Source organism: Halichoerus grypus, chromosome 13 (assembly GCF_964656455.1).
Source record: "Halichoerus grypus chromosome 13, mHalGry1.hap1.1, whole genome shotgun sequence".
Taxonomy (NCBI): Eukaryota; Metazoa; Chordata; class Mammalia; order Carnivora; family Phocidae; genus Halichoerus; species Halichoerus grypus.
This window is the reverse complement of record NC_135724.1, coordinates 54,383,665-54,406,331: the sequence shown is the minus strand read 5'-3', so window position 1 is coordinate 54,406,331 and position 22,667 is coordinate 54,383,665. Positions and strand designations below refer to the sequence as shown.

At 43.6% G+C, this 22,667-nt stretch overlaps 1 long non-coding RNA gene across 1 annotated transcript in view; it reads right to left on the bottom strand.

Moving 5' to 3' along the window:
* Positions 1-4,119: 4,119 nt before the first annotated feature.
* Positions 4,120-22,667, bottom strand: part of LOC144379786 (uncharacterized) — a 50,618-nt gene continuing 32,070 nt past the window's right edge. The window contains exon 2 of the long non-coding RNA XR_013443166.1: positions 4,120-4,429. This is a non-coding gene — a long non-coding RNA (uncharacterized LOC144379786). The remainder of the gene's footprint in view (positions 4,430-22,667) is intronic.

The following is a 22,667-nucleotide window of genomic DNA, read 5'->3' as shown; positions in this document are numbered from 1 at the left end:
AAGGAGAAAGAAAAATAATGTTTCCTTTGTTTACTTAAAAGGCCAAGAGTTGTGCAAAACAGAGGCTTCATATATGCTCCAGCGTGAGTTTTCATGGCCTGTACTCGCAGCCTCAGGATGGTGCAAGCACGTCGCTGGCACACTGGCCCTTCAGGACTGCAGGCAACAGCAGGGGTAGATGGCTTTTTAGGTGCTGGAATCCGACGGGACTCCAGGACTTATCTCCACATTTTAGCGCTTCGGGTGAACTTTGTGTAAAGCTTACGCGAAAACAATCCCCAAGCCACTTTCTAGCTCACATCCCCGCACACTGATTGCCACTATGAGGTTAACTCTTTTCGCAGATTGCACAAATTTCATACCAGCAAAAACCAAAACCAAAACCAAAAAACAAACCACCAAGTAACCAGGTCCCCTTAAGGCACACGAAGGGCATTTCTCTTATCTTCTCTCTTTCCTCCAATACGCAACCTACACAAAATTGTGTGTGTGTGTTCGTGCGTGTGACGGATTCTTCCCCTGCTTGCAAAGCCTGAGCAGCTCCCCAAACTCGCTGGCTCTAAAGCCCAGGCAGGCCTGGAAGGAGACCCACTCAGCGAACTGGCCGCGCGGCGGCGGGGAGCGGGGCGGAGCCGAGCGCCGGGACCGCCCAGGAGCGGGGCGCAGCCAACCAGCGGGCGGGGAGGGTCGGCCGGCGCGGGCCGAGTGGCGCGGGCTGTCACAGGCGCCCGACGCGCGCTGCAGGTGGCAACTTGGCGGTGCGGCCGCGGCCGCTGCGGGAGGAGCCCGGGTCTGGCGGCCCCTTCCAGCCTCCGACAGCCCTTTCCCGCCGCCGAACCCGAGACCGGACCCGGGAGATTCCGAAGGAAAAAGCCGCTGCGCAGGGACCTGTGAGCCGCACTACCTCTCTTCTGCCCTTGCGCTACTTTTTTTCTTCGAGGAAGGTTGTGCCTGGGGGCTGCGGGCAGGTTCCTGGAGGGGCTGGAGAGGAAGGCTTCGGGTGACCCAGGTGAGCGCTCCTCCTTTCCGGTGCCCCATCCCTCTTCGCAGCCGGGCGAAGGCCGGGACACCGGCTCGCCCAGGGGGCAGGGGCCGGGGCGCGGGCGCCTGCCCTTGGCTCGAGGTCGATGAGGGAGAAAGCGGGGAAGGGGTGAGGCTGGCCCGGCCGGGGGGCTGCCTTCCCCGGGCCCGCCTAGATCTGCAGGGACTCTCGGGCGGGCACCCCAAGGAGAGGAACAGGCAGCGAGGTGCTCTGAGAGGGCCAGAGGGCTTGCACCCCTGGTTCAAGCTGGCCGGGATCGCCCCCACGCGCGCAGTTCGGGAGCCGTAGCGGAGCCGGGCGCGGCGCCTCTGCGAAGCCCTGGAGAGAGCGCGTTGGGCCGGGCGAGAGCAGGAATCTTCAGTCCCTGCGAGCCCGAGGCGCTGGAGGACGTCATCCCTCTCGGCCCCGGCAACTCCTCCTCCGCCCTTCGCGCCTCCACCCCTCCGCGCCCGCGGCTCAGCCTATTCGGAGATTCCGTGCCTTTGCCAACGCGCGAAGTGGCTGCTGCTGTCGCTACGCTCCCTGCCGTCGCCGGAGTTGGAGCGCCCCAGGGTCTGGCTGTCCGGCCTTGGCCGCCTAGTTGTGCTCCAGAGGCGAGTGGGGCTGGCCAGTTCTCCGCGCGGAGGGCGGAGGTGAGCGCGGGCTCGCTTTCCAGTGCTCCCTCTATCCCTCCCCGCCCCCCTGCAGCTTGAACCGCTAGCTCAGGGAGCGGAATCTCAGAAACCAGACCTTTCTTGCTCTGGGAAATTGGGGGTGCTTGTGGTGGCGGTGGAGGGGAGTTCCTAGGATGGTGAAAGCTTGGAGGAGAGGGGAGAGCCTCTGCCTCTATCTGGGCGTTTCAGCCCTGCCTTAAAGTGACCAATGGTTCTGACCTCCGTGTCCGGGCTCGCGGGGTGAGGGTGCTGGCGGCAGTGCGTGCGTGTGCGTGTGTGTGTGTGTATGAGGGTAAGCGTGTGCGATCCTCCGCGAGGCAGAGGCGCAGGAGGGGCCCGCTCCCCCTGCTCAGTCTAGCCGGGGGCCCTCAGCCCCTCGCCGCGAGAGGCGCGTAGCTGCATCCCAGCAACTCAGCGCTGCTGCCTCCTTTGCTCCCGCCCCAGTTCCCAGGCCCCTCCACCTGGGCGCGTCCCAGGGTGAAAATCATCTGGCAAGAGGTTGCGGGTGGAGGATCAAGGCGCTCCCGGGGCGAATGAAGCGGTTTTTCAAAATCCGGGGGAGCGCCCCTTGCAGGGCATTTCATTTTCCCGCTGCTGGGCTGTGAGGACCTCGGGTGGAGGCTGGCGGAGACTGGCGGCGCTCGAGGGAGGGAGGGCGTCGTGTCACTTGGGAAGCCGAAGTTGGGGCTGCTGAGCAGCCGAACTCCCTGGGGCGCGTCTTGCTCCGAGGCTGGGGAGCTACGCCGGCGGGCCAGCTGGAGGCGCGCTGCGCGGGAGGTGGGGTGGCCGGGGACCCGCTGCGGGCGGGAGGGCGCCACTGGGCCGCGGCGCCAGAGGGCTCTGGGCGGGCAGGGGAGGGCGCGGCGGGGCTGCGGCGGCCTCCGGGGTACCCGACTTGAGCTGAAAGTTGAGGACGGAGTCCTCACTGTGCGGTGACAGCCCTCGCGGCCACTGCGGATCCAGGAGCACCAGGCACGCGGCACGTTCGGCCGCCCCCTCGGCCAGCCTGCCACGGCTTTCGCTTTTCATTCTGCCTCTGCGCGGGGAAAGCCTGGGGTGCTGATGGCGAAATCCTCTCGGGAGAGAGGGGCGGCGTCCAATAAACGCGAGAAAGGGAAACGCCGGGATCCGGCGGCTAGTGCAGTCGCTTGTAGGGTGGCGGGGAGCACCAAAGATCCCTAGGCAAGTCAAGACTGACCCAGTCGGGAGGTTTTCGGAGGGGCTCAGGCGTTAGAGCCCCCCCCCCCCCGCCCCCAGGCTCCTGTGTAATTCCTTCCGAAGTGCATTGGATTAAAACTAGGCCGAGAGAGGAGGACTGGAATCCACGAAATGGAAGTCGAAATGACTGTAAATCCCAAATCTAATTCCGGTTTAAACTTAAATTCCATTTGATTAGAAACAGACTCTAATCTGGTAGAACAGGGTCTAAGTGGAGGCCCCTATATTGCATTTCTCCAAATGACAAGGTTTGACCTTCCTACCGCCGGGATTATGCTGCGAGTGGAGGTGGGAGTGGAGGTGGGGGTGAGGGTGAAGGTGTATATATGTCTACACTTAATTTATAGCAAGGAAGGTTCAAGTTCAGGTTGGTTTTGAAGTGACCTTGCAGGCCTCCTTCTTCCCCTTCCTTTTTCTGCCATAGGCATTTCCCAGCTGGATTAATTACAGTAGAGACTTGAGTGACATCAGAGGTTAAAGATCCTCTCTCCTAACATAAGTTTCCAAAGAGGACTTTTACATAGGCTTCTTAGAACCCATAGTAACCCCTGGAAAACATTCTCTGTTCTGAGGAGCAGAGGTACAACATGAAATTATATAACTAGATTGTGACCCCTCAGTCCCAATAATGGCGACCTCCCCCTCACTAGAATGTAAATTATTGAGGGCAGGCTCTGTGTTTCACATCCTTTTATCCCTGGGGTCTGGCATATAGTAGGTGTTCAATTAGCGTTTATAGACTGGTGCTTGTAATTAAAAACAATGGCCTGAAGACATTTAATAATTTCTAGGATCAATCATTATTAAAATCAGAATATTAAACTAATTGTAATAGTCACTTGAGGACTAGTATGCATTGTTTAGTCACATCTATTTTTAAACTATTTGGGATTGGTGCAATCTCTTTGAATAAGAATGCCCTTAAAATATAGGAAACTTAGAAATAACAGAATGACAGCTGCGTGACCAAAGTCCCTCCATACTAGTCTGGTTGAATACCTCTAGAAACAGGTATCTCACTACTTTAACAAGTATTCTATCTATTTTAGATACATTCATTATTTGAATGTTAGGATCACACAGGTGAACATAACATGGCCTCTGCCTACATATTCTATTTGGTGGGCCAAAAAGAAAACATGGATTTTGTTGCTATTGTATAGGCAGGTGAGAAAGGTAAGAGGTCTCTGCAAAGTGAGCCCCAGCTTTGAGCAGCAACAGCAAAAGAAACTTCATTAAAGAAGGGTCCTGTGGTTTGGATTTGAAGGAGAAGAAGTTCTCCCCCAGGACTATATATAAACAGACCAATAGCAAGTTCCCTGAAGGTCACCCTGCCTAGCTACTCATTCCTTCCAGTTCCATCTCTCCCGCATGCCCACCGTTCTTATTTAAGAAGTCTGTATGTCTCTCTGTTTCTTCTCTTCTTGAGGCCAGGGCAGTTGGCTGTGAATGGTTCATTAAAAAGATCCAGGGAGCCAAATGAGTCACAGTCCACTCTGGGCAGCCACTTCCTCATCTGGAAGAAGAAGAATAATTTTCACCTGCCACACTGTGAGAATTCATTTATGACTTCAGGGTTATCAGAGGTACTGGGAAGAAAGTGTGAGACCTAGCACATGGAGCGTAGAATTTTCTCATTCAAAACTAGTTAACCAAGAATCACAATTAGATAACCAATTAATCACATGATTAATCAATGGAGAGCTAGAGGCTAGAAATTGAAAAGCCACTTTAGCATGATCTCCATAGTAAAGATGGAGAAATATAGATAGCTGTTAGAAAGTTTATGACTTGTCATTTTGCCAGAGAGTCAAAGAAATTGCAATATAGAAATCAAGGGTAGCCACCAAATTGCTGAAGAGAAGAAAATTATTTCTTTTTAGTTGAATAGCATGTGAGGCTTTTGTTTGGGAGCATTTGGTGCCATGATGATGTGTCCCATTAGAAAGAGCAGTTCTGCTAGATGCCCAGCATGTGTTCTAAAGTGCTGTGGGTCACATAGCCCAAAGCTTACCAAAGGATTGTACCCTGGTGAGATTGTGGACAGAATTCATGAACACAGGAGCTGAAATTATACTATCTTGGAATCCTCTATAATGAGCAAGTGAGCAGCTAACTAGGTTAAGAGCAGTGATGGGATAGGGAATGGCACTGAATATAATTGGGGCTGAACAGGAGAGATTTGAGTCCAGTAGAATGAATGAAGATCAGAAGAGGAGAATAGATATTAATGGACAAAGGAATGCATGTAGTACTTATATTGGGATCCCTGAAATAAAAAGAGGGAAAGAGCTATCCTTTCTTAGTGTGGATGTGAAACGTGCAGACAAGGATGTGAATCAAACCTCGGCCACCTCACTGCTGACTCCATCTTATGTAAAGTCCCTGAGCTGCAACATCCCCACTAGTAAAATGGGGATGGGAATGCTTCCTGGGGAGAGATCAGGAACAGGTAAACTCTTAGCATGCAGACTGGCTTTTAGGTTAGCTGCCCTGGCAACAAGCTTCTGTTTTCTAGAAGTAGGAGTGGAGGTTGATTGAATGGAATATTACCAGATCTTAACTTTTCAGCATCCGTTAGAAATCTAGTCTTGCATTTCTACCTGCCAAGTGGATATCTGCCCAGCTGTTCCATGGTCACCTTAATCTCAAGATGTCTAAAATTCATCCATCAGTTTCATACTTTCCTCCCTTATCTTGGGGCAACATGTCCTGAGTCACCCAGGGCGGGAGGCAGGGGGGCTGGGTCTCCATTTGTTTATGCTTTCCTTTACTCACATTGCTCCCCCACAGACACACACCATGGATGTCAGAGGCCGTGTTGTGGTGGCTTCTACTGTCACTTCGCACCCTTCAGATTCTGTCCCAGGCCCTTGCCACCTCCTGCTCTTTGGACCATTGTGCTAATCAGCCTAGCCCTCCTCCCTTGGACCTCCCACCTCCCCTAACTTCTGCATGCACTTCAATCCTTTCATAGTGCAGCTTTGATTATATCACTCCCCAGCTCCAAACCTCAGGTCTTTCCTATTTCCTAAAACCTTTAGATCTGCATTCAGAACCCTTGGTTCTCTCTCCTCACTTTACGTGTTCAGTGTTATATCCCACTGGCTCCAACAGGAAACCCATAACACCTGTCACCATTTCTGATGCATCTATAGATTTTATTTTTGTGTTTTTTGCTCACCCAATTCCTTCAACTAAAATGCCCCTCCTCACCCTAGACCTTGAAATCCTACCAGTGTTTCAAGACCCAGCTCAAAGATCACCTTCCTTGGGAAGTTTTCTTGGTCATGCTCAGAAGGTCTCTCTGCCTCACCTTTCCTTCTGTAGCTCTTTTGCTTATCCCATGTATTTCTTCTCCAGTGCATTCCTATTGATTGAGAACTTATTCATCTTTGTATTCACCGCTAAGGGGTGCCCAAAGTGGGGGCTCTATAACTTTTCACTGAGTGAACCATCACATAGGGATTCCTGAGAAGGGCAGAGACAGGGGAAAGATGTTCTAAACCCAAGTCAATGGAGTATAGCAAGTACCCAACCCTTGAGCTGGCTTTTATAGGCGATGTAGGAAAGAGGCAGTTATCTGGAAACTTCACGAACCACCCTCTACCTCATTTTTGTTTAATTACACAAATAATTTAAGCCTTGGTAGCTGGAAGGATTCATATAATTCTTAATATTCTTCATAGTAGAGGTGAGAAAATGATGAGACAAAGCAGACTTGCATGTGGAGAGCCAAGCCCGTAGTAATTGGGCTGAAAGAAAAATGAGGCTTGCTGGGCAAGACGCCCCTCAAGTGCTGAAGCATCCAGAAATATGTGCGAGAATTCTTGGTTCTGGGCTCCTGAGTTTGTCTGATCTAGAATCTCTTGTAGGAAGCTTTTCATCTGATTCCTATCATGGCACCTTGATTCACAAACTATAATCATGCCTTGTTAATTAGCATGGGTAGTTGTTCCAATGTTTCTGATCCAGAAGAATGAAAAGACAGCCATTCCTCTTGTGTATACGACATGTTTGAGGACAGGTGGAGAAACAAATTATTGTAAAAAGCTTGCCAGCTTCCGTATTCCAGGAACGGAAATGCTTCCAAACAGTCTTAAATATACAACCTTCAAACTTGAGAGTATAAATCCAGCCTCATCAAATAGTTATAAAGTACCCGTTGCCCATGAGGAATGAGCCAGTAGAACAAAACCGGGCATGATCAGGTACCAAGGTTTTGAATAGTTGGGAATTACACACTTTACTAGGATGTTAGAATTATATACTCAGATCTCTTCTGGAAAATGCAAAATTAGATGGATCTAAGTGAACAAGAGCTGTTGGGTCTATGTTATATAGATTTTGACACATCATGTTTATAAAGTTTACGTAAATATGTTTCAAACTGGAAAAGACAGTGGTCATCCACTATGTGAAAACATTTGGCCACACACATGCGAGTCCTATCAGGACAGTTTTCCAAACCCAGCTCCCCTGACAGCTTGTTCAGCCTTTCTCCACCGCAGCTTCCTCACTGGGAAATGGACATAATAGAGAATTATTATCTCTACATTCCACAGAGGATAAAAAAACTAAATAACATCATAAAGTGAGACACAATATTTTCATTACTAGCCTGATAGTTTTTTTAAAAATCTGCAAATCTCTCCATCTCTGTAACCTTTTCAATATAAAAGTACGTTGTGGAAGATTCACGAGAACAAATTCAAATACAAGCAAATATTTAACCAGAGACTCATATTCACCTTTACCTAGAGAACTTATTTTTCTCCCCCAATAGCCACAAAATTCTGCAGAGCTAAATCATCAAACCAGGAGTCCCTGTGGGCAAAGACCACTTGGATAAGCTAGAGGTCTGATGTAAAAGAGAATAAGATATATTTGCATTCCACCTAAAATAGTTGTTTCTTTGGATGCTGGCGCCCTTTTTAATTCACATTGTAAATAAAAATACCTATACAACATGAGAATATTTAAAACCCTAAAGAGCAGAACAAACATGATGATAGATACACAATGAGCGCAGTGGCCTGCTATTATGTTCAGTACCCATCCCAACGTGTAAGGAGTCTAAGGGAAGTATCTTTTGGAGCAAAGAGGAAAATGTTCATATGTGGGTAGCTGCAAATAAAACGTGCCACCTTTTGCCTATTTCTTTTCTATGTCTCAGTGTTTTGCTTTCATGCCAATTTCACAAATTCCCTTTCATCTCAGTCGTAACAATGATTTTTAACCTGGATCCTTAAAAAATTGTTGAAAGATTGTCATTTTGGGAGAGTGTTCTCCCTGCCTTCACCTACCTTTGCGTTCCTCTGAGCTAAGCTTCTGTTCCCCACTCGTACACACACATCGGTGTCTGTGTTATTTTAGTCTGGATTCTCTTGGAAACAGACCCTGAGATAAGGATTTGGGAGCAAGTAGGAGGCAGTCACACTGCCACAATCATCCAACTGCCAGTGGGTTCTCGCTGAGAGTCTGGGGACAAATCACCTAAGTTTTCTGAGCCTTAGCTTCTTCTTCTGCAAAACGAGTTTAGTAATACTTCCCAGCAGCGTTGTTATAAAAAGTGGAAATAATATTTACAGAATGTCTGGCACATAGTAAGTGCTCAAACAAATACACCCATCCCTTTGTATCATATGATGCATATTTCTTAACACTTAATTCAGTGTGAAAATTTATATTTAACCAGTTGACTTTTACAGTCAATATTTATGTCTCAAGCTTTTGGTCCTGACTATGTTTACTTATTTTTTAATCATTTAAAAAAATAAACCTTAACCCTGAGGATATTTAAATGCAATTTTCTCTTTGCCACTTTTCAAGTTGTTGGGTTTTCAGTTTTTGTTTTTTGTTTTTTGGGGGTTTTTTTGATAGCAACCAAAGCAACATGCAATTAGGAAGATAAACCTGATAATCCTACTGCAAAATGTTTCTGCATTTCAAAATCAAATAGAAATTATTATGTTGTTAAGCTGCCCTTCTGTAGCTGCATCATTCATGTTGGAAAAATAGTGAGTATCAGGGACATTTATCTCTGTCTACACTAAAATAATCTGTGGCAAATTCATTTAGGCCCCTTGATCTTGAAGTGATCTACATTGCTCATTTAATTACCAAGATAATTAGGTAAAACTGCTGTACTTCATTTTTTTCAAATGGACAGAGCTGATCTGATTTTTTTTTAAGAGCACTTTAATTTATAGTGGATACAAGAGTAACCCATGTTTCCAAGGCCAAACAGCTTAATAACTGTAGCACAACTGTATTTCTTTGACTTTGTTACCGCCTGTATCAGTGGTAATTCTAAACATAGTCAGATTTCTCCTGACCGGCCTTTAGAAACCCTGGGGAATCCCCTGCTTGCAAAACCAAGCCTTCTCTCTGCAGCCTGAACCCTACTATTTTTACTTGCTTTTTTTTTTTTTTAAGATTTTATTTATTTGAGAGAGAGAGAGAGCATGAGGTGAGGTACAGAGGGAGAGGGAGAAATAGACTCCCTGCTGAGCAGGGAGCCCAATGCAGGGCTGGATCCTAAGATCCCGTGATCATGACCTGAGCCGAAGGCAGCCACTTACCCGACTGAGCCACCCAGGCACCCTTTTTACTTGCTCTTATTCCGGCCACCATACTGACATTGAACATCAAAGATCCCAAAGGCACCAATGGATGCTGCTAAACTCGCTGTGGCCCGAACCTAATATGGAGTCACCAGGACTGCCAGTGAGTGATGTGTGCCTTGGCCTTCCTCAAGTCTGGACTGGGTGCAGGTCGTGGGTCACTGCTCAAGGCACTGTTACCCTTTGGCCCCATGAGGTCCAGGATTCACCTCTCGCCTTAGGGACACCACCACACAAGGATGCCACTTAGTGGATTTTGTGATTGCAGACAAGTAGCTCTTTCACCCGGGACTCAGACACAAGCATCTGGGTGCTTGGATGGAGGATGGCACAAGACATACTCTGTGTCATACTCCAAGTCTGTTACCGCTTCTGTGTTTTCATATAAAATGCTGGGTGCCTGGTAAGTGCTTGCACAAGTATACCCAACTTGTAAGCATATGAAATTTTGGAATTTATCAGATAGGCATTGGGGAAGCAAGGAGGGATTTTATGCAGAAGAGGGATATGAGGAGGTTAGACATAGGAAGATTACCATGGCTGCGAGTGGACAAAGTTTAATGGCACAAGAGGACGGGAAGTTAGATGGGCAGCTGGGAGGCTTTTCATCTACCAGTGCAACCACACTGATCTTAGACCAAGGTTTGTACCTTGATTCTTTCCTCCCTCGACCTGGGTCCTTTCTCAGGAGACTTCACTTTTCCTCTTATGGTTAGATACTGGAAAAACAAAAGATCCTATTTTTTAAAAGGTTGGATGACTTAGATACTTTTCTGTCACCAAATTTATGAATCCCAGGGAATATTATCATGTTACAACATCATCTGCATTGTATTTATAAAGGATGAGTAGTTTGTGCTATTCTTAGCTATTTGAAAAACATATTAAAGATGAAAATGAATTAGGTAATGCAACAGTGAGCAATGCCGTATGTGTAACCCAGTGGTCAGACCTTCTGAGTGAAAAAGTATCATGATGTCTTGTTTTGTTTTTTGTTTTATGTCCTGTACTTTTAACATATGAATATACTCTTTTTTTTTAAGATTTTATTTATTTATTTGAGATAGAAAGAGAGCATGAGCAGGGGTGGGGGAGGTAGAGAGGGAGAGGGAGACTCAGACTCCCCAGTGAGCAGGGAGCCAGATGGGAGGCTCGATCCCAGGAGCCCGAGATCACGACCTGAGCCGAAGGCAGATGTTTGACTGACTGAGACACCCAGGCGCCTCACATATGATTATACTCTTATGTTTCAGGTTACTTCATGTTTTATTTTGTCTCATTTTCTTTAACTAATCATTTATTATTATTATTTTTTATTTAGAGAGAGAGAGCATGCGCACGTTGGGGAGGGGCAGAGGGCGAGAGAGAGAGAGAATCTTAAGCAGGCTCCAAGCTCAGTGCAGAGCCCTATGCGCAGGGCTCAATGTGGCGCTCAATCTCATGACCCTGAGATCAGGACCTGAGCCAAAATCAACAGTTGAATGCTCAACTGACTGAGCCACCCTGTGGTGTCCTATTTTGTCTTCAGTGTAGCTTTGCTCTCCCTAGAATACAGTTAGGGGATAACCAAATGTGTTTCAGGAAAAATAAGCACTGGTATAATTTTCCAGATTGTAGGTTCATCGTCACTTAATTTCCCTGGATGACAGTTTACTCATCTTTATGATGGAGTTACAGCTGCTTCAGTTTTCAAATCTACAATCCTAAAGCATCAGGATAGATTAAAAACCTTTTGTTTTTTAAACCTGATAACACAAACCTGATAAACCTGCATAAGCACCATGATAGTTCTTACAGGTCAGTGTTATTGAAACACAATTTGACACAAGGAAATGAAAAGAGCGCTTTGCTGTATAAACATCCTAAAGAATTCTTTAACGAGAATGGTTCATTATTATTAGCACAAGTAATATAATTTTAATTCTCTAGATAATTGATAATATTAGCCTGATGACAGTTAACCTGTTTTTCCCTGTTTGACCACATTACCTAGAATTTCATTTTATTTTCCTCTTTTCCTCTTCTTTACCTCTCCTCACCAATTTGGGTGATTTTAAAGATATTCTGGGTAGGTCTTTGTCCCACTGTGTCAGAAAAATCCCAGGGTTGGGAACAGGAGGCCAAAGAGTGCAAGGTGGGCTGAAGGGTGCAGGGCCTGTAATTTGGGTACTCGAGAGGGCTGTGGGGAGCAGCAGTGGCCAAGGAATCAGCCACAGGATCAAACCCTCCTTCTGGTTTTTTCTCCTCTGCTGTTTGCTTGACAGCATTTTTCAGATTGCTGGCTATTAGCAGACAGAGCACGTGCAGAAGAGGTAGAGCCTCTTGAGGGGAAACGCTCCAGGGGCTGGGGGTCAACTCCAGGCACAGGAGGGGAAGGGCAGGTGGTTTTTAAATACATACATACATACATACATACATAAATACATAATAAATAAATAAAATTTTTTAAAAAATAAAGTTACTCTGAGTCATCTTTACAAAACCTAACAAGATGCTTTCTCTGTGTAGTTTCCATTAAAATCTACTGATAAAAAAAAAAGATAAAAAAAATCTACTGATAACATAAATATGGGCTAACGTATAGCCCATCTTTCATAATGCTTCCTCCTGGCCTCCATTTGGCATAGGGAGAGGGAGTGTCGGTCATATCTGACTAGCTGTTTGCCTAGTGGAAGATAGAAGTCCACCAGGCAGGGCTGGAATGTAGCGAATGGCTTTCACTGTGAGCTGCTTACATGATCCTACAAAGAACAGCTGGGCTGAATGACCAGTAGCTCTCCATGGAAATGCAAGTAACTTACTACTTGGAAATGAGTTGACTTGAAAAAAAGTGATTGACCCCTAAAATTATCGCTTTGACCAAAAGTATAATTTCAGCAAGATTGAGGAAGAGTTGAGAATTTAAAAATGAAAAAGGGAAAAGCATCATTTCCTCACGTTACACTTCACTGTGCCGGATGTGGATGAAAGTGAATGCCGAGTACCATGGGCTCGAGAGGGCAGGTTGTGTTGTGTTCACAGAAAATTAATCAGAGTCAGATAAATGTGCTCTTCCTCTTTTTCTACCCATTGCCCCTGAACATCATCCTAGCACCCCTTCCCGCCCCAGAAAACCCCAAACTCTCTTAATAGCCAAGAGCCAGATTTTGTGACATAGTAGGTGTTTAGTGGCTTAGCGTTGTGAACTAGGATGGAAATTAAAACACATCTGTTTGTGGATTTTTGAAAACAGTTTAAGTGTCAGAGTTAATCAGAGTAATATTTTAAAGACTTCTGTCTCTATTAAACTTCTCCCTGTAACTTCAGCAAGCATTGGTTATCCCTTTAAACACCAAACAGAGTGCTGTGGGCATATGCCTTCTACCTGGGCTGAAAACACTGAGTTCTGTACCAGATGCATTCTCTTTTTGATGGTTGGATGGTTTTGTTGTTGTAGAGACAAGCTGAATTTGTCCATGTGGGGTTGCTTGCTTGAGATTTATGGTGTAGTTCTTACCCACTTTTTGTTGACTCTTCTCTATTCGCAAAGAGACACGCTGAATTCAGGAATTTGTTTTTAGGCATTGACCTACTAAAGAATCACGTGATGTGAAAGCCAGCATCAGAGATGCGGGCAGGACCAGGTCAATGACCTCTGAATGTTTTGAAGCCTTTTATTTTCAACTGTATTCACGTGGGGGGTTGCAGGAGTGTCTTGTGCCCTTTAGACACAGGTTGAGCAATGTTGCTGACGTACTCTTCCTCTTTTTTGAGCCAGTGGTCTTCTTTTAAACTTCTTACATCTCCCCCCATAAGGAATGCCTGCCTTTCTCAGACTTTGGGAGGTTTGGGCACCCCTTTTCTGAGTTGTTTTTCAAAGCGGACGACAAGCAATGATCAAAGAGTAGTTTAATGGATGTTGTGCATTTTGTTTTTAAGAGCATGGAAATGCTTCTTTTCTTTAGCCTCTGGCTTTTCAGCCCTAGGGGTGAAAAGATTGGAGTGATAAAAGGCAGAGACCTACTTTCTGAACATAGGTATTCCCCATTTTACAGATGAGTCATTTTTCCAAGAGTGTATTCGTCAGTAGTTGTTGAGAATTTTGAGTTCTTTACCCTGAGAGAAAATGTTAAAAATTATGGCTAGATTCCAGACTAGCCCAGACAACTATATTCAACCTATATGATAAAAAAAAATTTTTTTTTGGAACTACTAGCATCAGTTGTGAGACTTTGGAGCAGGAAGCCCCACAGAGAGCCTAAGGTGAAAATCTTTGGACAAGTATCAAGTGGTTTGTGATCCCCTTCCTAAATCTCTTATTTATCTTCCAGTGCCCACATCCTGAGTCACACTTTTATGCTTATAGTCAGGCTTTCTTCTCTCCTTGCCTCAAATTTATTACCTTCTCTCTTTCTCAAACAAAACTATCATTTTCTTCATTCTGCTGATCTAATAGGAAAGCAATCCGATTGAATTAATAATTTTTGCACAAAGGAGTGATAACACTGTAATCCTTCCATGCTATTTGCATTAAAAGGCAGAAAATCTTATAACTCAAATCAAATAGAAGTTGTTGTATTTATTTCAGTTTGGTATTCATTTATCATTTTTATAAGCATTTTTAAATAACTGATGTAGGCCATGGGAATAAACAGGTGAATCAAATATGTTTATCATCTTATCATCGGGAGATGAGTATTTAAATACCAATAAACATGGTACAAAGTGTGATAATGATGAGTTTCAAAAGAGAATTTTATGAAAATGTCAAATCTTATACATGGGGAAAGTGGGTAAACTGATACAACAGTATTGAAAAATAATTATGCATTATCTTATAAAGATATGCACACTGTCCAACATAGAACTTCTGCTTATCATTAAATATGGTATTAATTTAATTTAATATTAAATTGATAGGACATTAAATATCTCAGTAAACCATGGAAAAATTGTCACACATATGCACCGTGAAATGTTTCAAAAATATCCCTGATAGCAAGAGATTGAAAAACAACACAAATGTCTATGGGCAAAAGAGTGGATAAATAAATGATGGCATATTCACAAAATAAGATATTATGCAGCCACAAAAATGAACGAACTTCAGGTTCCAGCCAACCACCTGGATGAATCTTTAACACAGCTGATAAAAAAAAAAAAGTTACAGGAGATTGAATGATATAATACCACTTTTATAAGGCTTGAAACCATGCAAAACTTAACAGCATTCTTTAGGAAAACCTAGGGGGGAGGCAGGAGGACCGAATAAGTAGATGCAATGATATTGGTAGTATTCTTGTTATTAAGATAGGTGATGGGTTCACAGATATACATTTTATTATTGTGCTTCAGAGCTGACACTATGTATGAAATGATTGCATAATAAAACATTTTATGCACATTTTTTAAGTGGCCACCCCAGTTATGCGGAAACACTGAAGAGGAGCAGTTAATTGTGACAGGGAGACTGGGAAGGCTTCACAGGGGAGGTGGTGTTTACCCTGGACATGAAGGAATAGTAAGGCTTCAGGGGTCAGACAAATGTTGAGAGGTGGAAAGTGATAAGGGAGAGAGGGAGGGAGAGGTATACACATACATGGCAGGCTTGGGTCCGAGCCACATGGGTGGGCTGTGTGGGAATTATGGGTATAAAAGCTGATGTTACAAGAGGATGGGGTGAGGAAGGGGCTATGTCACAGTATTTCTATGCAAGGCAACCAGGTGATCAGGATGCCTATCACCCTCCTCAAGAACCTATGAGATTACCCATGCCTGGAATGAAAAAAGAAGCCACAGGTAGAACAGGGGGTAGGAGAGGGTGGTGTGAAGAAGGCAGGAAACCCAGGTAAAGAAAACCAGGAAGACCTCTCGAAGGAAGGGTTGAGATCCTGGGGGAGAACCAGAGGGCGCAGAACCAGGACATCCCAGGCAGAAGGGGATTTGACCCATGGAGGGAAGGATTCCATAGCACAGAAAAGAGGTTGTCTTTTGGCAAAAAGAGAATAAGGAAAAGTCATCAGAAGAGGGGGGTGTATGGGGTGTCTGGGTGGCTCAGTTGGTTAAGCATCTATTTGCCTTCGGCTCAGGTCATGATTTCCGGGGTCCTGGGATCGAGCGCCACATCTGGCTCCCTGCTCCGCGGAGAACCTGCTTCTCCCTCTGCCTCTGCTGCTCCCCCTCCCCCTGCCTGTGCTTTCTGTCTCTGTCAAATAAATAAATAAAATCTTAAAAAAAAGAAGAGAAAGGTGTATGAAATCTCAGAAAGATTCTAGACAAACATTAACATTAAAGAAGTCTATAGAATCTACACCTATCCAGTTACCACATCCAGTGTCAGACGTCAATGGATACAGGATTCTATTTTTAATACATTCATTAACTACAGGCATCCATCTTCCCAATATATACATTTGCTCCCTTTCTGTTTTTCTGTCTGTTAGAAAATATCTTTGTGTATACATATACATCATAGTTACCTTGGATGCCAGCTGAGATAGGAAGAAAAAAAAAGGGAAGATAGGAGGAAAAAGAACGGCCATTTACTGAGCACCTACATGTGTGCCAAGTGTTCTGCTGCAAGGGCTGGTAGTGTCTTTATTTCTGGCTTTCGCCACACCTCTGCAGAATGTAACGTGAAGAGAAGCAAAATCAAGGCTTACACAGGGGGAATGACTCACCCAAAAACCAAGTTGATTCAAAAAACACAGACTATCTCTGTGAAATCATAGTTTCCCTCCTTCTTCACAAGCCTCCCCCCAAAAAAAAGAAAAAAAGGGGAAAAAAAGAGAGAGAAACAAAGGAAATTAAAAAAAGAAGCATCTTTAAAAATTTGTTTGCAATTAGATACACTGCAAAGTTTAATCCCATGCATTTTTTGCTCAGATGGCTAACGTTTTTAAAGATTCGCCCCCCGTCTCGATGATTTCCTGTCCCAGTCTTGATGGAAGTTCTAACACCTTATCAGTTGCTTCCTTTAAGGTACAGGCTGCCCCTTCAGTCATGCTGTTCTAACAGAGGTCCCTGGAGAATGTACTTTGATAAAATGTTTTGCTGTAACGAGCCTTGTCCCCTGGCTACATTCCATGGTCCCTCTTACCTTGACATGGCTCAGATCTGTCTTTTCTCACTGATTTTACTAATCTACAATTATTTTCTTGTTATTGTAAATCATAATCACGCTTTCCGTTGCTATTTATTTCTGGAAACTGCATATTAAGATAATTATTTTTATCTTCCCGACACTAAAGTTACAACTCATAAATTTTATAGTCATTGTGCATGGGTATTAACTCCATAGCATCCTGCCTGTAGCTTCTCAGTGAAGAGAGTTGTGAGGTTGTTTCCTAAGAGTGAACGGAATGCAGAAGGCACTTGACAATGGATAAAGTTTGCAACAACTTCTGAGGGGGAAGGGACAAAACAGCCCACGAGGCAGAGCAGAGAGGGTTGCAAGCAGCACGGGAGGGCCTCACCATGTTAGAAAGGGCTGCCTACCCCAGCCCCACGCAGCATCCCCAGAATGCAAGCTCTGTCCCCGATTCTCGCTCCACTGGAATGTAGGTTACCTGCCGATACTGGGAGATAAAAGTAAGCTGGTCTATTAACATTTCCCACTTCCAGATGAACCATAAAGTTGGTTTTAAATGATAAGCACAGCACAGACACTGCATCTGACCATGTAGGAGAAACAGTTATTCTTTCAGAAAACAACCTGGAGATTCGTTACAGGGTGATGAAGCTTTCTGCTGGAGCTTTATAAATTCATTTTTTACAGCAAATCAACATAGGGTGCCAAAGTAATTTGAACAATGAGTAATTCCGTACAACTATCCCATACAGAGAAAGGGACGTCAACTGCAGCCTCCAGTATGTATGGAATAGCCTGACATTGTTCTGACATAAAGACCAGAATCCTGCACATGGCCACTAGGGTCTGTTCCTTGCTCCTTGGTCTACTTCTCCATCCTTCTGCAGCCTGCCTCATATCATTTGCCCTCCTGCTGTCTGCTCTGGACACAGAGATGCTCAAACAGTTCCATCTCAGGACTTACGTACATTCTTTAAAATGACTGAAGAATGCAAAGAACTTCTATTTATGCATGTTATACCTATTGACATGTATTACATTAGAAATAACAACTGAGACACTTTTAAATACTTACTTTAATGCCCTTAAAAAGAACAATAAAATTAGTCCATTCCATGTTAACATAAATATTTTTATGAAAGTTAACTATATTTTCCAAAGCAAAAGTAACTTAAGGTAGGGGCGCCTGGGTGGCTCAGTCAGTTAAGCGTCTGACTATTGGTTTCGGCTCAGGTCATGATCTAATGGGTTGTGAGACTGAGCCCCATGTAGGGCTCCATGCTCAGCAGGGAGTCCGCTTGAGATTCTCTCTCTCCCTCTCCCTCTGCCCCTCCCTCTCCTTGTACGCATGTGTGCACACACGGGCACTCTCTCTCTCAAATAAATAAATTTTTTAAAAAAATGAAAAAAAAATTTAGGGTAGAGTGCCACTGCAAACCTATTTGATGTCTGGCTTAAGACAAGAGAGTGGATTCTTAAGTCTACTTCTATATAAGAAACTGAGGGTGTGATATACATCATGTAGCTTCTGGAAACTTCCACTGTTCACTCCTGAGAGAATGAGAGTGAAAAGGCCAATAATGTCTTGGTATGACTAGGTAAAAGATTTTAACCTCATCAGCCTCCTGTAAGAGTCTTAGAGGCCTCCCGGGGACCCTGGACTACACTTTAAGAACCACAACTCCAAACTCATGGGTCTTCATTTGGTTGGAGATAAGTCAATAGGGTGACTGCCATATAACAGAAAATAAGGTTAAAGAATTGAGTTGAGGCTAAAGCATATCCTACCTTATTTGGATATTCCCCATCTTCTGGGAAGGAACTGAGCATTCCTGCCCAAGAGGCAGACAACAATTAGGGACATCCCAAGGGCACCCCCCCAAATTTACATAGCTTTGTATTTCCTAAAGGTCTTTTTCAGGCATCATTTTGTTTGATCTCTACCATAACTCTGTGAGGAAACCAATACAACTGTTAATCTCCTTTTCCACCCAAAGAAAGAGATGTTTAGTGGCTTTCTTAACGTCATCCAGTTCCTTCAAGGATGACCAAACCCACTCCTTGATTCCCTAAGGCCTTCCCTGTGCAAGTTGTCTTTCCTCATTGTGAGGTCTACCCATGTACACAGAAATCACGGATAGAAAGTGATCCAAAGCAGATATTTAAGCTTACTTCAATTGTAGTGACTCACAGATACCAGTGTATTCTCTTTTCTGATTCTTCAGCAAACAAAAATAGTTAATGTATGCGAGAGGATCAACTAGATCCTTTGGTCAGTACTATTAAAGTGTGCATGTCTACGATGAGAAGAAAATTCACCATTCATTACCAGGACCAGTGAGAGCAGATTAAACAAATGCTATCCACAAGCCAAGTTACTAAACTTTTAAAATATCCAAAGAACATTAGGAAGACCTTGTATGGACTCTTTTCAAGGTGTCCTGGACTTGGATGCTAAGGAAGGGGGCTGTGGACTGAGTGCTGACTGGCTGGCTCATCTCTGGTCTTTGCAGGCCTATCTGCCATGATTTCTACGATAACCCTGAGAAAACCAGTGCCCTTTAAGTAACTACGCTCATCCTACCATCTGCTGAGAGGAAGACCCAATTTCTTCAGGAAACATTTCTTCAGCAAGCTAGGCTGCTTTTGTTCTACTACAAACTGCAATCTTTTTAACACTTGACATGGAGAGTTGACTTATATCCTTATATTCATTCTTTCCTTTGAAGATTAGGTCTACACAGGGTGGCCAAGTGGTTCCAAAGAACCATTCTGACACTAGCTTTTTTGTTTTGAATTGTAGTAAAATGCACATCACCTAAAATGTGCCGTCTTAACCATTTTTAAGTGTGAGTTCAGTAGTGTTGCACACATTCACGTTGTGGTGCAACCAACCCCCAGAACTCTTTTCATTTTCTCACCGAACAACAGCCCCCAATTTCTCCATCACCCCCAATGCCTGGCAACCACCGTTCTACTTTCTGTCTCTATGAACTTCCCTACTCTAAGTACTTCATATAAGTGTAATCATACAGTATTTGTCGTCTTCTGTCTGGTCTATTTTATTTAGCATGATGCCCTCAAGATTCATCCATGTTGTGGCACATGTCAGAATTTCATTCTTTTTAAAGGCTGAATAGTATTCCACTACATGGAAATATCCCATTCTGTTTATCCATTTATGCATCAGCGTACTTTTGGGTTGCTTCCACTTCTTGGCTGTTGTATACAATACTGCTATGAACACGGTTGTACAAATAACTCTTTGAGATCTTGCTTTCAATTCTTTTTGAGTTAACAGTAGCTTTTGATGGAATGGATTAGTAGTGTAAGGCAGCGGCCCAGGAGGCCCCAGAATACCCAAGGATCACAGAATTCCTCCAGCATGACCTTGGCACAGCCTGGTTTTCCAAGGTGACTGCTCATGTGGAAAGCCTGTGACAGATGAGCTGTTTTCAATGAAGGCTCAGTTTGGGGAGTTCCATCTACTTGAAACGATGTTTTATGTGATTTTATACTGTAAAATTTCTTCCCTAATAAAGCAACTATCATGGCTTATAGGATTGAAAAACAATGTATGCTAGAATTTTTATGCCATGTAAAAATTTTTTTCTGTGTCTTTATAAAAAGAAAGGAAGAACTTATTTCCTTGGTCCTTTCTCTGAAGAATTCAAATTCTGGTCTATGGCTCTGACCTGTAGCACGTCTAAAATGGGTTATAATTGATATTCTTTGAAAATGTATAATCAGAATGATTTTAGTCAAATGCTTGTTGGGATGTGTAAATAATTTTACCGGGTTTCTGATTATAATTTTGAGTCAGCTAAGTCTTTACCTTGTAGCAGTCCTCCCCGCCCCCCTCCCCATTCTAGTTCAGACTTGCTTTAATTATTTTTATGTCCCTATATGTTCATACAACTCTTTCATAGTCTCTTTCTGGAAACATCTATTACATATTCAAAAGTGGCTTGCATGTGTTTTCTCTTATTTGCAACTGCTAAATGAAAATGTTAATGAGAGATCCCTTTGGCTCTCTCATCAATTATCTACCTTGTTTTTCTGCAGCAACTTTCTCCTTAATCCACAGCATCTTGGCAGTGGGGCAGTTTCAGGAAAGGAGGGAACTCTAATTATCATGCTTAGTATGGGGGTAAGTTACCAGCAGTTTTTGAATTATTCCTAAACAATTTTTCTTCTTTTTTCTGCCCACCCTTCCTGTCTCACTGCCTCTTGGAACATGGAATGTGGATCTGGCCATCATCTGGAAAAATGTTATCTCGGCGCCATGGGACATTGATTATGTGGGTGAGTCCTGAAATTAATGTTTAAGTTGTTGGTTTCTCTGTTTGTAGAAGAAGAAAACTGCCAAATGAAATTGTTTGATGGGAAAATACCTTCAGCTTCCCAGTGCCCATGTGTGTGTACCCCCATGTGCCTGCAGTTAGAGTTAATCTTTCTGCATTAAAGGGGAGATATCCTGATGTGTATTATTAGGAGCACCCAAATTCAAATGAAACAAGGATCAATCATATTCAGTGACAAAAGTTGATATTTAAACTTTTGTGTTGGAATTCTTTTTTTGCGGGATTAATATAATCTTGAATAATAGTTCTTTATAACAAAGCAATTCAAAAAGATCACACGTAGTTTGACATGGAATTTTCTAAGGCTCTTGTCCAGTTGTCTCTATAAATCACACACCTCAAATATTCATTGGTACCAGTTATGGCAGATAGAAGTGTATTTATTTTTGCGGTGCTGGCATTGTTTCTAATGTAAATGCATTGGAAAACAACACAGTGGAAATTGTTCACTGTTGATGTATTTACATTAAATGATTGATGAATCTTGACGTGAAAACTTCCCACTTGAGTTGGTCCTTAGTAGATGGACAAAGTCAAGGTAGCAAAACTGTTAAATATCAAACTTCATCTTCGTTGTTCCAAAACTGAGTGATAAGAATGTAACAGGCACTCAGCTTTTCTGCATGTAGGACCAGGGCTGGGAGAGAGGGTTTAAGTCCACTGGTGGATTTCTTGCTATGGAATGGAGACGAAAAAGCAGGCAGATTTTAAATACAAATAATAGATTCTTAAATAATTTTTTTTTTCCTACTTCTCAAGCATGTAGGAAGCAGGATTCCGAGAAAAGTCTTTGATTAGCATGATATTATAGAAGTGGCTGGTCCAATAGCTTCTACACCTTTCTTAAAGTACTTAGCATGGCTGATTCCTGGAAAAAAGAAATCAGTTGAGGTATACCTGCATAGGAAAATCATTGTCTTGGTTATTATCAATTCCACTTTTATATTGAGTCTCCCACTAAGCAAATTTCAAACTGCCATGTCATTGTCTTAGCCAGTTGAAGTAGCAGGATTTCACTTGCTGGGAGCAAACACATTTGTTGTTGCAATCTGTTATTTCTGAAATTTCTAAAATTATATTGAGTGTTAGCATGAAATTTGGCATCCAGGTTTGTAAGATTTTCTATTCTGGTGTAAGTAATTTGTGAATCTTTATCTTAGATGATTTAGTTGCCCATAAATATCCTTAGGAATATGTGTCATTTGAGTTTAATCTGTGAGCTGTGAGTAGTTGATTTGACACAATTACCACCTAATCAGCTGTTTGCCTATTGGGTTATGTTATGATTCTTTGCTCCATATTAAAATCTCTTTCCAGGGGAGCCTGTGTGGCTCAGTCAGTTAAACGTCTGACTCTTGGTTTTGACTCAGGTCATGATCTCAGGGTCATGAGATTGAGCCCTGAGTGGGTTTGCGCTCAGCGGGGAGTCTGCTTGAGATTCTCTTCCTCTGCCCCTCCCTGCACTCACTCACTCTCTCTCAAATAAATAAATAAATCTTTTTAAAAATATCTCCTTCCAGGATTCACATTATATGTTTTCCTCTTTGTATCTTTCCAGGTCTTTTCATCTCTCTCCTTCTCAGAAACAATAACCAGCTAGACAATCATCCTTCAAATCTTTTTCTTTTCCAGTAATGAATGATCAGTAGCCAAAACCTCCTTATTTTAAATTGGTCATGATCTAAATCTTGTGAA